General features: G+C 46.3%; 1 long non-coding RNA gene across 1 annotated transcript; it reads left to right on the top strand.

The window, feature by feature from the left end:
- The first annotated feature begins 4882 nt into the window (after positions 1-4882).
- On the top strand, positions 4883-12273 carry LOC141056190 (uncharacterized). The gene is made up of 2 exons (XR_012221590.1): positions 4883-5101; positions 10094-12273. It is a non-coding gene; the product is annotated as an uncharacterized lncRNA (long non-coding RNA).
- Positions 12274-13216: the final 943 nt, after the last annotated feature.

Genomic DNA, 13216 nt, shown 5'->3' with positions numbered 1-13216 from the left:
GCTCTCTGGCGGTTACTGGGCACATGGCGCCTTGCTAAATGGCAGTTCTTTTAGTGGCGGGAGACAACGGGAACAGTCTTTTGCAGCGCCACTGCTCTAAGGACGGAGCATGCTACTCAGCCTCCTATGCGCTGCTTGTCCACGCCAAAAATCTTTGCTGCCTTTCCCGCTTTCTCTTAAGCTGGCCCCCTGACTCTAGATCACCAGGTCTGTCTGTCTGCTGTATTTTGCCGCAGTGTCGGCACTTCGGGTTCATAGTGCACTGCCCCCCTTGCTGCTCACAGGCTCACAGCTGGGGACTCACTCCAGATTTGCTTTTTTTTCCCTCAGCTTCCGGCCAGGTTCCTTGTGTAAACATGACCCCTCTTTCTGTGTAATGGGGCCTGTTAGTTCCTCTATTCCTTCCGCCGGGAAACAGGGGACGCAGCCTTGACAGTTCCGGACACGGCACTTGCACAGATACCTGCAGCCCGGTCATCCTGACTCCGTACATATCTGGCCAATCAGTTCTTTAATGCAAGCAGTATAGAAGGCATGTACTTCCAATTTTCTAGAGAATATTGTACAGTACATCCTGAACAGTTTCAATTTGAAGGACTTTGTGGCTCATAACATTCCACAAGATGACACTAGTCAAATACTTAAAATTTTTGGTGGAAAATAATTTCCCCACTGATAGTTTGTGTATGTTTAGAATTATGTTACATCATTTGTGTGATTAATTATTCATACCTATTTTGTTCACAATATATTCATCTTTTTCTTCAAGACTTTGGAATATAATGTTGTAAGAGTTAAAGCAACTTGTTCAAGTGTGTTTTACCTCAAATGTGAAACTACTTGTCAATTGTCATCTTTACTATTTCTCCATTCCATGTGTGGCTAACCACCACATTGATGTTATTGAGTTTCTTTGTCAAGAAAGCAACAGCTACACCAATACCACGTGCTTTTCCTATTAATTCATCATGCTGCTAAAGTAGTGGTGAGATTAGGGACCTAGATAACATCTGAGGACTGTAGCCAACATGACACTGTGCCAACACCCACTGGGGTCTAGCTACCAAGTTGACATAGTTTGTGCACAGCTGAACAGAGTCGTAAAAAAAAATCCTTCAATAACATGCTTGATGGATTGTCTCGTGGATAAACCCATATAGTATTATTTATTTATTTATATAGCGCCATTAATTCCATGGTGCTGCACATGACAAGGGGTTAATTACAAAGTAATAGATATCGTTTACAGAAAAAAAAATTACAATGACAGACTGGTACAGAGGGGAGAGGAGCTTGTCCTTGCGGACTTTCATTCTGCAGGAGAATGGGAAAGAGACAGAAGGTTGGGGTGCGGCAACTTGGGTGGTGGAGAGGCAGCAGCTTGTGGGTGGTGTAGAAGTCACATCTCCAACCACCACGCTCTCCATTCGACATCTCTTGAAATGCAGCCGAAATGTCAAAATCTCTATCTTCAGTTCTAGACAATGCATGAGATCCTTTTAGACGTCATCATCTAACCAGTTCATTATTAGTAGGTGAGGGTTTGTCAGAATCCTGCCCAGGAACACAAGGCTTCAGTAGTTGTGAGTCCTGTCCCCGTAATCTTCCACGTGATCTTGCTCTGGGTCTTCCAGGCATGATTTCATCAAGAAGATTTAGCCTTCGTAATACAGAGACAGAGTGTAAAGCCCCCGTTACACATAGCGATATCGCTAGCAATATCGCTGTAACGTCACCGATTTTGTGACGTAGCAGTGATATTACTAGCGATATCGCTATGTCTGATACTTACCTCCGACCGGCTCCCCCGCTGGTTATCGCTGATCGCGCGAGAACGTCCTGGACCATTTCTCGTCGGGCGCTTCCTGCTGGGCTTCCTGTGGCGCCGACGAGCGACGCGTGGACGCGGGCGGGAGGACGTCAGGATCGCCGCCTCTGACAGGTAAGTAGCGACCCCCGACTCCTGCTATGTTGCTGGTGAGATCTGCCTGTGTGGCAGCGCACTAGCGACCACTTAGCGATGCACCAGCGATACATATCATTGTCGGGATCGCTGGTGTATCGCTAAGTGTAACGGTACCCTAAGACAGAGTACAACACCGCCTAAGCGTTCACCCTCTACTTTTCAGACTTTCTATCTGTGCAGTTACTGCCTCTAGGGTGAAGATGATGATGGTGGTAGTAGTTGGAGCATTTAACTCAGTCATGAAGCTCCATAACAACTTGAAACAGAATTCTTTATACCGACATACCCCACTGTAAAATATGTTGTGATTTTTTTTGTTATTTCTTTTATGCAAAAGAGTGCTGGATATAACGAGAGTGACAGACTGCAAAAAAAGAGAATTCAGGCCTAAAATGCCACAATTTTTGGCACACAGATGTATGAGGCATGTCACAGATATACCCCACTGTAAAATATGTGCCCTGTTTTTTAAAAAAATGCAACAGAGTGTTGTATATAACTTGAGTAACAGACAGGAAAACACTGGAATACCGGCCTAAAATCCACAAATTTTAATCACTCGGATGTATGAGGCGTGTCACAGATATACCACACTGTAAAATATGTCTTTTTTTATGCAAACTTTGAGCACGCACGATATCAGCTAGCATGGAGAAACCGCTACAACAAATGTGTGGCCTGTATTTTTTTTAGTTTTTTGCTAAATAGTGCTGTATATAAGTACAGTGACACCAAGGTCAAAAAGGAAAACCGGCCTAAACTGGTCAAACTTTGAGCACACACAGATATGAGTCGTTATGGAGATACCACACCGAAATATGTGTGGCCTGTATTTTTTTTTTATTTTTTGGCTAAATAGTGCTGTATATAAGTACAGTGACACCCAGGACAGAAATGAAAAACCGGCCTAAACTGGCCAAACTTTGAGCACGCACAGATATCAGCTGGCACGGAGAAACCACACCGAAATATGTGTGGCCTGAATTTTTTTATTTCGTTGCTATGTGGTAAAGCAGGTACACAGGATGCAGTGACGAGTCGCTAGACTAAGTATACTTTTGAAAAATAACTTTATCAAATAAAAGCCGCTAGGGCTATACTAAGCAACCAGAAAAAGTAGCAGAAATTGTCCACGGAGGGACTCAATACAATCAAACACTATTAAAGGGAGCGCGACTAACCCGGCAAAGGCCGGTTACTATAGGGCCGCGATATGGCCGACTACGAGTCCTTATTTTCTATAGCGTCACTTATCCATCCTGACGTCCCTCGGCGTCTCTGATGAAGCTGCTTTGGCGTTGCAGCTGCTGGGCCCAGCTGCTGAAGGTCTGGAGTAATCTTCAAGCGCCTCTTTACCCAGGAGGAGTTGGGGCACAACAGGCCCTGAAGGAGTCCTTTGAAGAGGTAACCCCCTGTAGAAACAGCGGGCTTTCGCTTGGGAGCAAGTTCAAGGAGATTCCAGTCCCCAAGCAGGGTTGTGTCGCAGTTACCAGGAGTGGCAGTTGGCAGGACACGTGCACGGCCTGGGCCCAGGCAGTGTCTCTCTGTAAGCAGGGAATAGGCCCCAACTGCCAACTGCAGCGGGGTGATGTCAGCTGCGGGCGATGATGAAGAGGCCGCAACCGCGGGCTGAAGGGGGGCGGCAGTGGGCAGGCCGCAGCCGCGGGCTGAAGTGAGGCGGTGGCGGCCACTAGAGGTGGCGGACAGGCCACAACAGGCTGGAGCACAGCGGCAATGGCTGTGGGCGACCGTGAGAAGGTTGTGACCCCGGATTGGAGTGAAGTAGCAGTCTCTTGTCGGTAAGCTCAGCGCTTCCTCTCCGCAGGCCACTGTAAATCTCCCCTCTGATGCTGGTCTCCTCTCTTGTCGCCACCTGTCACTCTGGTTCCCTCACACTTCCACAGTCTCTTGCTCCGTGTCTGCTGTACCGCCAAATGACTCCCCTGCGCGCTCCCTGCCCCTTTTATACTCGCCCCTCCCCTTGCTGTTCTGTCACTCTCAGCCATCGACCTCCCTCCTCTGCTCCCCGGGTACAGTTCCCTTAGGAACCTAGATGGTGGTCCCCTTGGTTTCGGCCCAGACACTCTGCGGGGGTTTTCCTCCCCACACTCCCCACCCTGTATGCTCACCAGTTCTCGGGCAAGGGTTTTAGTATGCTGGGGTTGGTCTGTGGATATGTCAGGTTTCGTTGCCATATGAACTGGTCCTGGTCGGAGCGCCTAAGCTCGACTAGGGTGGAGTCTTCCGGGGTGGTGAACGGTGGTGGGCTAGCTGGTTCGGGCAGGTTAATTGGGCCAGTTGAGCTATCATTGGGTGGAGAGCCCATAGGTATCGGGGAAAAGTCTTCTTCGTCGTCCAGGTCCCAGGCCACTGGCAATGGTTCCGAGATCTGGGGGGTAGGCTCAGGTTGTGCAGGGTCAGTGGAAGTACATGGGTGTAACATATTACGGTGCACAATGTGAGTAGGCAGTGTTCCGTCTTTTTCGGGTGATATAGAAGAGTTAATGGTTTGCTTTTATATCCCTTTAAATGCCTTTAAGACTTCAATTGCCTTTTGCCTTATTATTGCTAGAATTATTCTTATGTAGACTAGTAGTCTCTGTCTTCAAGGAAACTATACTTGTTATCATATTTATTCTCAACAACATGTTCTGGGTATATTGTAAACAAGATACGACCCTGAGGTGATGGTGGGGGCCAAATGAGCTCCACATATTGAGTAACATATTGCTGTAAATGGTATAAAAACATGTCTTATATTTCATTACGTCAGATAAAGTGATTTGACCACGACCCGTGTGTGTTGAGTCCTTTGTCTCCAAGCGCTTGTCATCAGAAGGGCGACAAAACCTCTCAATCTGGCCTCACTGGTGATCTGGAAAGATCTGACGCTTGGTCAGAACAAAAACAGCTACGACAGTTTGGCGCCCGAACAGGGACCGTGGAAACCAGTCTATTCGGAATCCGTATGTGGGAGCTTCCTGGGAGGTTGAAAATGCAGAATCCAGGCTGCAGCAGGTGAGAACATTTATTCTTACATTGATTCTGCATCTGCAACCTCTCTAAGGATGTCCACATACCTCTGGGTAAGACTGTAACAGCACGGTTCAAAAGAACCCACATCACCAGTGAGGGGTGAGTATGTCTGTATGAGACTGAATGAATTGAGTAATGATATAGCTCGTGTTATATGTGGCATTACATTGCAAAGTTTCCTGAATGCATTTGGCCAGAAAAAGGGCAAGGCATGGTTAATCCCATTATACAGTTATCTGCCCTTACAGTGAAATCCCGTGATTTTGAGTTTTCTTTGTAGAAATTGATTTTGATAAGTCTAAAGAACTACGGAACTCTGTGAAGGACGCTCTGATGGGAGGGGGTAATGATACCGCTGCGCAGTTTTTCTTCTCCCTTCGCTCTTATCTCTGCTGAGTGTGAGCTGTGCTCAAAATTCTCTGTAATTCTATCCATAAGGTACGCGCTGAAAGATTTGTGCATTTTAAAGCAACAGTACTTAATTGAAGTTGGAAGTTAAAAGTAAAATATGGTGCCTAATTTAGAAGGAAATTGCAAGTGATTGATGGTCATTATAAGTGATTGTTTGGTCATTAATGTGTTTGAACCTGCTTCTAGTTGTGTGATTGATTTGTATAGCAAATTGTGTATCAATAGAGGAGGTAGCCGACTGTACGGCTGATAAAGTAGGTCAGAGTCCTATCACACCTGGGACTTCTTACTTTAGTCAGCAGGTTTTATTGTTGTGGGTGAGAGGCGAGGGTGAGGAGCCCTCTGGATATACCTTGGCAGGCTCACTCTGACTTGCTAAGTGTGGCCTGTAAGACAGAGGTCCAGGCACACTGGGAGGGCATTTCAGAAGAAAGGTGAGCTGTCTAAGGTTGAAATAGCCTTCCCACAACAATCCATGGAGCTGGGCTGGAAGGATGCAGGCCTGATCCTATTCTAGCCAGCTGATCTAGCGGGTGAGAGGCAGAGAGCCTTCCCGCTACATCCTGTAGGTCTACCGGGTGAGAGGCAAGGAGCCTTCCCGCTACACCTTGGCAGGCTCTCTCTGACTTGCTAAGTGTGGCCTGTAAGACAGAAGTCCAGGCACACTGGGAGGGCATTTCAGAAGAAAAGTGAGCTGTCGGCAGAAAAAGGTTGAAGCCATGGCAACTTTTTCTGTGTACCGTCGGTGCCCCCAATGAGATCCAAGAGAGCTATGCAAATTGAAAAAGACAGAGAAGGAAGGAAGCAGTAATACAGGTTGGACCAATTTAAAAAAAAAAAAAAAGGCAAAAATACCAGAGTGTGAATGTTTGGATGTACAAAAAGGCACAGACAAGGGAAGAAAATAGCAAGTGAATAAATGATGCTTGAGAATGAATGTGCAGCAGTGTGGAAGGTGTATTATGAATGTTTTGATTGACAAAGAGTAACCAGAGACTCAGACAAAACAGATGGACTTGTAAACACTGTGATCAGACTCAGACAAACCCAGACTGAATAGCTACTTGTGTGACCTGTGCTACTGACCTAAGCGAGTTGCGCTAAATCCTGTCCAGACAAGATCATATGTAGTGACATAAGAAGCTGACATAATAGAGTGGGTAGTGGGGACATTGACCTTTGAGGAGTAAGCTGACAGTAGACATCAGACGACCAACCCCATCAGTGCGACTAGAATAAGAAAGATGCAGGTGTATTATCCCTGGAGTCCCTCTGACCAGCTAGCTTTGTTGAAGCAGCTGCCTGCCCCTGAAGACCAACCATTCCCATTTTACAGACACATACAGGAAATACAGCAGACATATAAGTGTACCTGGGCAGACCTAGAGAGGTTGGTGAGTTTAAAGGCAGGTGACGCACTAGGACATATAATTAAGACACACACAGATGTGACAAAGAATCAGGCTTGGGGCATGGATGATAAATCTGCACTGTCTGGGGAGACATACTGTGAGTCACTAAGACAATGGGCTACAGTGGAACAATCAGAGCAGTCTGTACTCCTGATTAACGTGACACAGCAAAGAGGAGATAGTGTAGAGATGTACTTTGGACGGTTACAGCTGAAATGGGCAGACATGGGGTACATTTGCATAAACCCACTTGATGTTAGAATACTGGTGAATACATTCATTTACGGTATGAACAAAGACTTGCGAGACGCAGTACAGACAGCCAGACCTGAATGGAGACGTGTAGATCCGAAAGACCTCCTTAAGGTAGCTAAAGAAGTTGAGCAAACAAGGACAATAAGACGACCTGTCATGTATGCTGGAGCACAAGGAAAACAGTGGAGACGTAGTAAGGTACCAAGGGACCTAGAAACAGTGAGGTGCTGGAATTGTGGTACTTACAAAACTTATTGTTAGTGACAATACCCCTATGAATTTACTGGGAGCAGATGTGCTGAGTGCGATCCAGGCCACCATACAGTACTCTCCTGAGGGTATTACAGTCACAAGTCCCCTCTCAGATAAACATTTGTGTAAGATTGCGGCAATGGTGTATATGAAAAAAGCAGTGAAACCAACACCTGACACCAAAATGCCTGAGGATGAGGAAATGGGACAGGTGCCAGACACTGTTTGGGCAAGGGGAAAAACGGATGTGGGTCAGTTGCCCATTCCCCCCGTCATGATTAAAATGAAAGAAGGAACCACTCCCCCTTGTTTAAAGCAATACCCCTTGAGCCTAGCAATATCAATAGCCAAATCAATTTCCCCGAGCAGAGATATTAGAGAGTATGTTAAGGCAGGGGTTCTGGTGCAAAGAAACCCCCCTTTGGACTGCAAAGATCTTCCCCCTGTGACACCACTTTGTATCCCATTAGGAAAAAAGAGAAAAAAAAAAAAAAAAAGGAACTCAAGGGTTTGCTGACACTTACAGAAAGGTTCATGACTTAAGGGCTATTAATGATGATACAGTGAGTGTGACCTCAATCGTCCCTAACACACACACACAATATTGTCACAGATCCCAGTAATGTCAAAATGTTTCACAGTCATTGATTTAGCAGGTGCATTTTTCTCTGTACCCCTGCACCCTGACTGTCAGTATCTTTCTCCTTTACTCATAGAGGTGAACAATATTGTTGGACAGTCCACCCACAAAAGGGGGAAAGAAACCCCCTGCCATCTATTCAGCAGCGATGGCAGGGATCCTTGAGTAGTGGCAATCACCTCATCCGCTGATTGTACTATTACAGTACGTGGATGACCCTAAGGGTTGCAAGGTCTCACGTGACAAATTACAGTATTACAAACAAAAGGTGACATTTGTTGGGACATTATATTGCCGAAGGTACCAGACACCTGACAGGAAACAGGCAATTCAAGATCTCCCTCTACCCAGGTCACCTAAGCATCTATGCATCTTCCTAGGTTTAGTGACCCGGGACCTCACACAAAATTGATTGTGTCTGTGCGGTAGGAGCAGCCGCACTACTAGGAAAGGCATGTGAGATCACACTGACGTTTCTTTTGACAATCTATTCCCCACATGACATCCATGCCATACTCCTACAAGTTCAACCAAAACATCTGTCTATGGCCAGACAGCTCCGACTTGAGTGTGCTCTACTAATTCCTGAGTATGTCACCCTCAAAAGATGTAACGTTCTGAATCCAGCCACCCTCCTGCCTGTGGATTCAGAAAAGGGGGAATTGGTGACCGTATTAGTGAGTGAGGAAGGATACTTTGACATGACGCATGAACATGTCGGCATAGAACTGATGAGTCAGGAGACAGTTGGGTTTGCACACATTCATGAAAAACCTGTTCCTAATGCAGACTTTGAGTTTCTTTTTTGTAGATGGCCCCAGATACCACCAGGATGGACGATTCTACACTGGGTATGCAGTAGTATCCTCACATGAGGTAATCCGAGCGGAACCACTCTCTCCTCACATGTCGGCCCAGGAGGCAGAGTTGAAGGCACTCACTGAGGCGTGTAGAGCCGCTGCAGGTAAAGTCGCTAATATTTTCACAGATTCGAAGCCCATTAAAAATGCAGAGCTGGTGAAACAATTGATGGAGGCATTGATGTTACCAGTCCAGGTTGGCATTGTCAAGGTAAAAGCACACACAAAGGTGACTCCGTGGAGGTAGAGGGCAATAGAAGGGCGAACGAGGCTGCTAAAATAGCACAAGGCGGCCTAGAGAGAGCAGTGGACGGTGGCAGGGAGTCAGCGTATTCCAGCCACATTGGGTCTAGATGTCCTGAAATCCCTCCAGTAAAAGGCTGCCCAAACAGAGAAGGTACACCGGGGGAGACTGGGAGCTGAGCTGAACTCAAATGGAGTATGGGAGAATAAGGATAAAATGTGCCCACCAAAGTCCCTGTTCCCAATCATGGCGCAAGCAGCACATGGCCCCAATCACACCTCAAAAAGTCACATGTGTGCCATGGTAGATGCCTTCTGGATCGCTCCTGGTTTCAGTTACGCAGCGAAACTTGTACAATCATGCCTCATCTGTGCACAGCACAACCCAGGTAGAACAGTAAAAGTCCCTAAGAAAGCGACATCTAGGCCTCTCTACCCGTTTCAGAGACTGCAGATTGACGACATACAGCTACCAAGGTAGGAGTGTATGCAAATATCCTAGTATGTGTAGATCTCTTCTCTGGTTGGCCGGAAGCCTATCCGGTAAAATGTGCAAATGCTAAAATGACTACAGACAAACTGATGAAAGAACTGATCTGCAGGTATGGTGTCCCAGAAACCACAGAAACAGATAGGGGTGCACACTTCACGGGAGAAATAATGAGGGAAGTCATGCAGGCCCCGGGTGTACAGCAAGCATTTCATACACCATATAGGCCACAAGGTAGTGGGAAAGTGGAAAGACTAAATGGGACACAAACTGAAAATTCAAAAGGCCATGGCAGACACAGGAAAGAGCTGGGTGGAGTGCTTGCCTCTTGCACTCTTTTCAGTCAGACACACTCCAAATAGAAACACAGGCTTGTCTCCTTCTGAAGTCCTGTTGGTCGTGCACCAAAGACTGGTCTGTACTTCCCACAGGTGCTACAAATGCAACACGGTGCTATGACAGCCTACGTCCAGGCCTTGCAGGAAAGACTTAATGTGGTGCATAAACATGTGTTCTCATCCATTCCAGATCCTAATGCCAGTGCAGATGTGCATCAGCTGAATCCAGGTGATTGGGTGGTTATACGCAGACACGTGAGAAGGATCCGGGACCCACGATTTGACGGCCCCTTCGAAGTCCAGCTGACCACATCCACTTCAGTAAAACTTGAGGGAAAGTCCACCTGGATCCACGCCAGTCACTGCAAGAAGGTCCTGTCAACAGCAGAATGACTGTTCTCCTCATCACCTTGCTGGCAGTGACAGGGTTACTGCACTCTACAGAGACACAGGATAAACTCTTAAATGCTGATTGGGACAACAAACTTATTCGGCATCATGCTCTTCTTATAAAGGACATGGAAGGACAGAAACCGAAGGACTGTTGGATCTGTACACACAGCCCTGTATCTGCGAGGACTATGCCGTACTTAGCCTTACCTCTGGAGCCATGGGAGGTATTAACCCCACACTGCATACACAATGAGACTTGGACTCAACCTAGGTGTGCCCCGTGATATATCTGCCTCATTGGCTATAGTCGAATGGGCCGCTAATCCCTGGTTTCAGTTTAATATAACGCGGCCTAAAGGTACAAATGTGGTGGCGGGAATATGACTCAGATGTCGGAAATATGGTCGCCAGGAGGAGGACTGAGATCCCTCACTCAGACCCTATTCCCAATGATGGACGGTGGTTCAGTCTTCAACACACTGGAGCAGACACCTGTGGTGAGGACAATAATTACACTCATGATCAAACACAGGTTAATAAGACGATGTACCAGGATGGTATTGAAGGCTGTAGAGCATCTATGGGTAAAATAATAAGGAAAGAAAGGGGTAAATGTACATCTGGTATAAGGGGAAAACCAATGAATAATACTTGGTGTGCCCATAAGCCTGCAGTAGGTCAGGACTTTTGAGTTTATACCAATGTATACAGACCCCTAGTCACGTTTGTGTTCTCCCTGAAGGAGTATTCTTGGTTTGCGGACATCGTGCCTACAGGTGGGTGAGCCCAGACATAAGAGGGGTCTGCACTCTTGCTAAACTGACACCAGCCACTTTCATAGTTCCTCATAGTAAAATAGACACAGCAGCAGTCCCAATTCACACTTTGTATAGAAGGGCTGCAGACAATAAGCCCCAGCCAAATGGTAGGCCGCATCTAGTAGAGATGGGGATAACAAAATATTCAGTAGTATGCTAATATACCCCTTCATAACACAACTGTGGGATAAATTAGTGGAAGGTACCGACTACCTGGACGATCAGATTTTCCAGATTCTTGAAGTTCTAAATGAGACTAATACAATACAGGGACAATTAATGACAGTTACTAACCAGCATTCTATAGTACTAGATTACCTGACAGCAAAAGGAGGAGGAATGTGTCAAATAATTGGTCCCACCTGTTGTGACTATATTGACCCTGCTGGCAACCTCCAGATCGGGGCCAGTATAGACAAAATAGGTGAACGTAGAGACCAATGGTTAAAACAACACAGCGCAAAGAGAGACTCCTGGTGGGGTAACACATTCTCTTTCCTAAATCCAGTAAATTGGTTTAATGGCTTAGTAGGATGGATTTTTGGCATTATATAGACTTGTATGCAAATTTTGTTGGTTTGCTTATTGCTTTATGTAGCCGTAAAAGCGCTAATATATGTATTACTTAAGCTACTGAATAATGTATGCATAAAAAAAGAATCTAAGGCTGAACCTTCTGTAGTAGACCCCAGGTGGCCATTGCTGATGGGGAAAGTGAGTGTCCACACTGAGGGTGGATGGGCGAAGCAGGTAGGAAGCCCCCTTATGGGTACTAGACCCATGAGACAGTAGCTCCTATGTGGACATCAGCTGACCCTGTGGCAAAGGTTATACCATTTACAAAAGGGGGAAATTGATATAGAAGAGTTAATGGTTTGCTTTTATATCCCTTTAAATGCCTTTAAGACTTCAATTGCCTTTTGCCTTATTATTGCTAGAATTATACTTATGTAGACTAGTAGTCTCTGTCTTCAAGGAAACTATACTTGTTATCATATTTATTCTCAACAACATGTTCTGGCTATATTGTAAACAAAATACGACCCTGAGGTGATGGTGGGGGCCAAATGAGCTCCACATATTGAGTAACATATTGCTGTAAATGGTATAAAAACATGTCTTATATTTCATTACGTCAGATAAAGTGATTTGACCACGACCCGTGTGTGTTGAGTCCTTTGTCTCCAAGCGCTTGTCATCAGAAGGGCGACAAAACCTCTCAATCTGGCCTCACTGGTGATCTGGAAAGATCTGACGCTTGGTCAGAACAAAAACAGCTACGACACGGGTCATATTTTGTATACAGGCCCTTCAGGGTTTATGCGGCGTAGGACTCAGTAGGGACTCTCCTCCCAGCGTGGCTCTAATTTGTTCTGGGGGCGTTGGTCTAATACAAGTACTCAGTCTCCGATTTGTAGGTTGGGCGATGGAGGTAGGTTCTTTCCTGGATGTTCTAAGTCTTGGAACTTGGTATGAACAATTCGGTGGAGAGTTTGTAGCCGGTGTCGGTGATTCCGTACCCAGGACGATACTCCGGTCCAGGGCTGGGGCTCCTCTGGGTCCAACTCCACCTCAGTGATCCCTTTGCCTTCTCGTCTAAATAGCAGGGAGTAAGGGGTATACCTGGTAACCCGGTGCACCTGGTTGTTATAGACCCATAGTAGTTCGGAGACATATTCGGGCCAGCGGGCCTTCTTGTCACTCTCCAGAGTACGCAACATTTGAATTAATGACTGATTAAATCTTTCGCAGGCCCCGTTTACCTGCGGGTGATAGTGTGTGGTTCGGCATTTGTTGATACCATAAAGACGGTGTAGTTCCTCTATAACTTTTCCCAAAAAACATGCTCCTTGGTCGGAATGTACACGTTGAGGACAGCCGTACACTTGTATGAAGTTTCTACAAATTGCGGAAGCGGCCGACTCCACGGTTTGGTCTCGAGTGGGAGTGACTACAGCAAACTTAGTGAAATGGTCCACCATGATGAGGCAGTGTTCATATCCCTGGAATGCGGGACCAATGGTCAGGTAATCCACCGTCAAAAGTTCGAGGGGCACTGAGGTCACTATTGTTTGCACAGGGGCTCGCTGTGTGGGAGGTTT

The sequence above is a fragment of the Dendrobates tinctorius genome, unplaced genomic scaffold (genome assembly GCF_039654945.1).
Source record: "Dendrobates tinctorius isolate UK_male_01 unplaced genomic scaffold, ASM3965494v1 ptg000196l, whole genome shotgun sequence".
Taxonomy (NCBI): domain Eukaryota; kingdom Metazoa; phylum Chordata; class Amphibia; order Anura; family Dendrobatidae; genus Dendrobates; species Dendrobates tinctorius.
The sequence above is the reverse complement of the archived record's forward strand: the minus strand, read 5'-3'. Positions and strand labels throughout refer to the sequence as shown.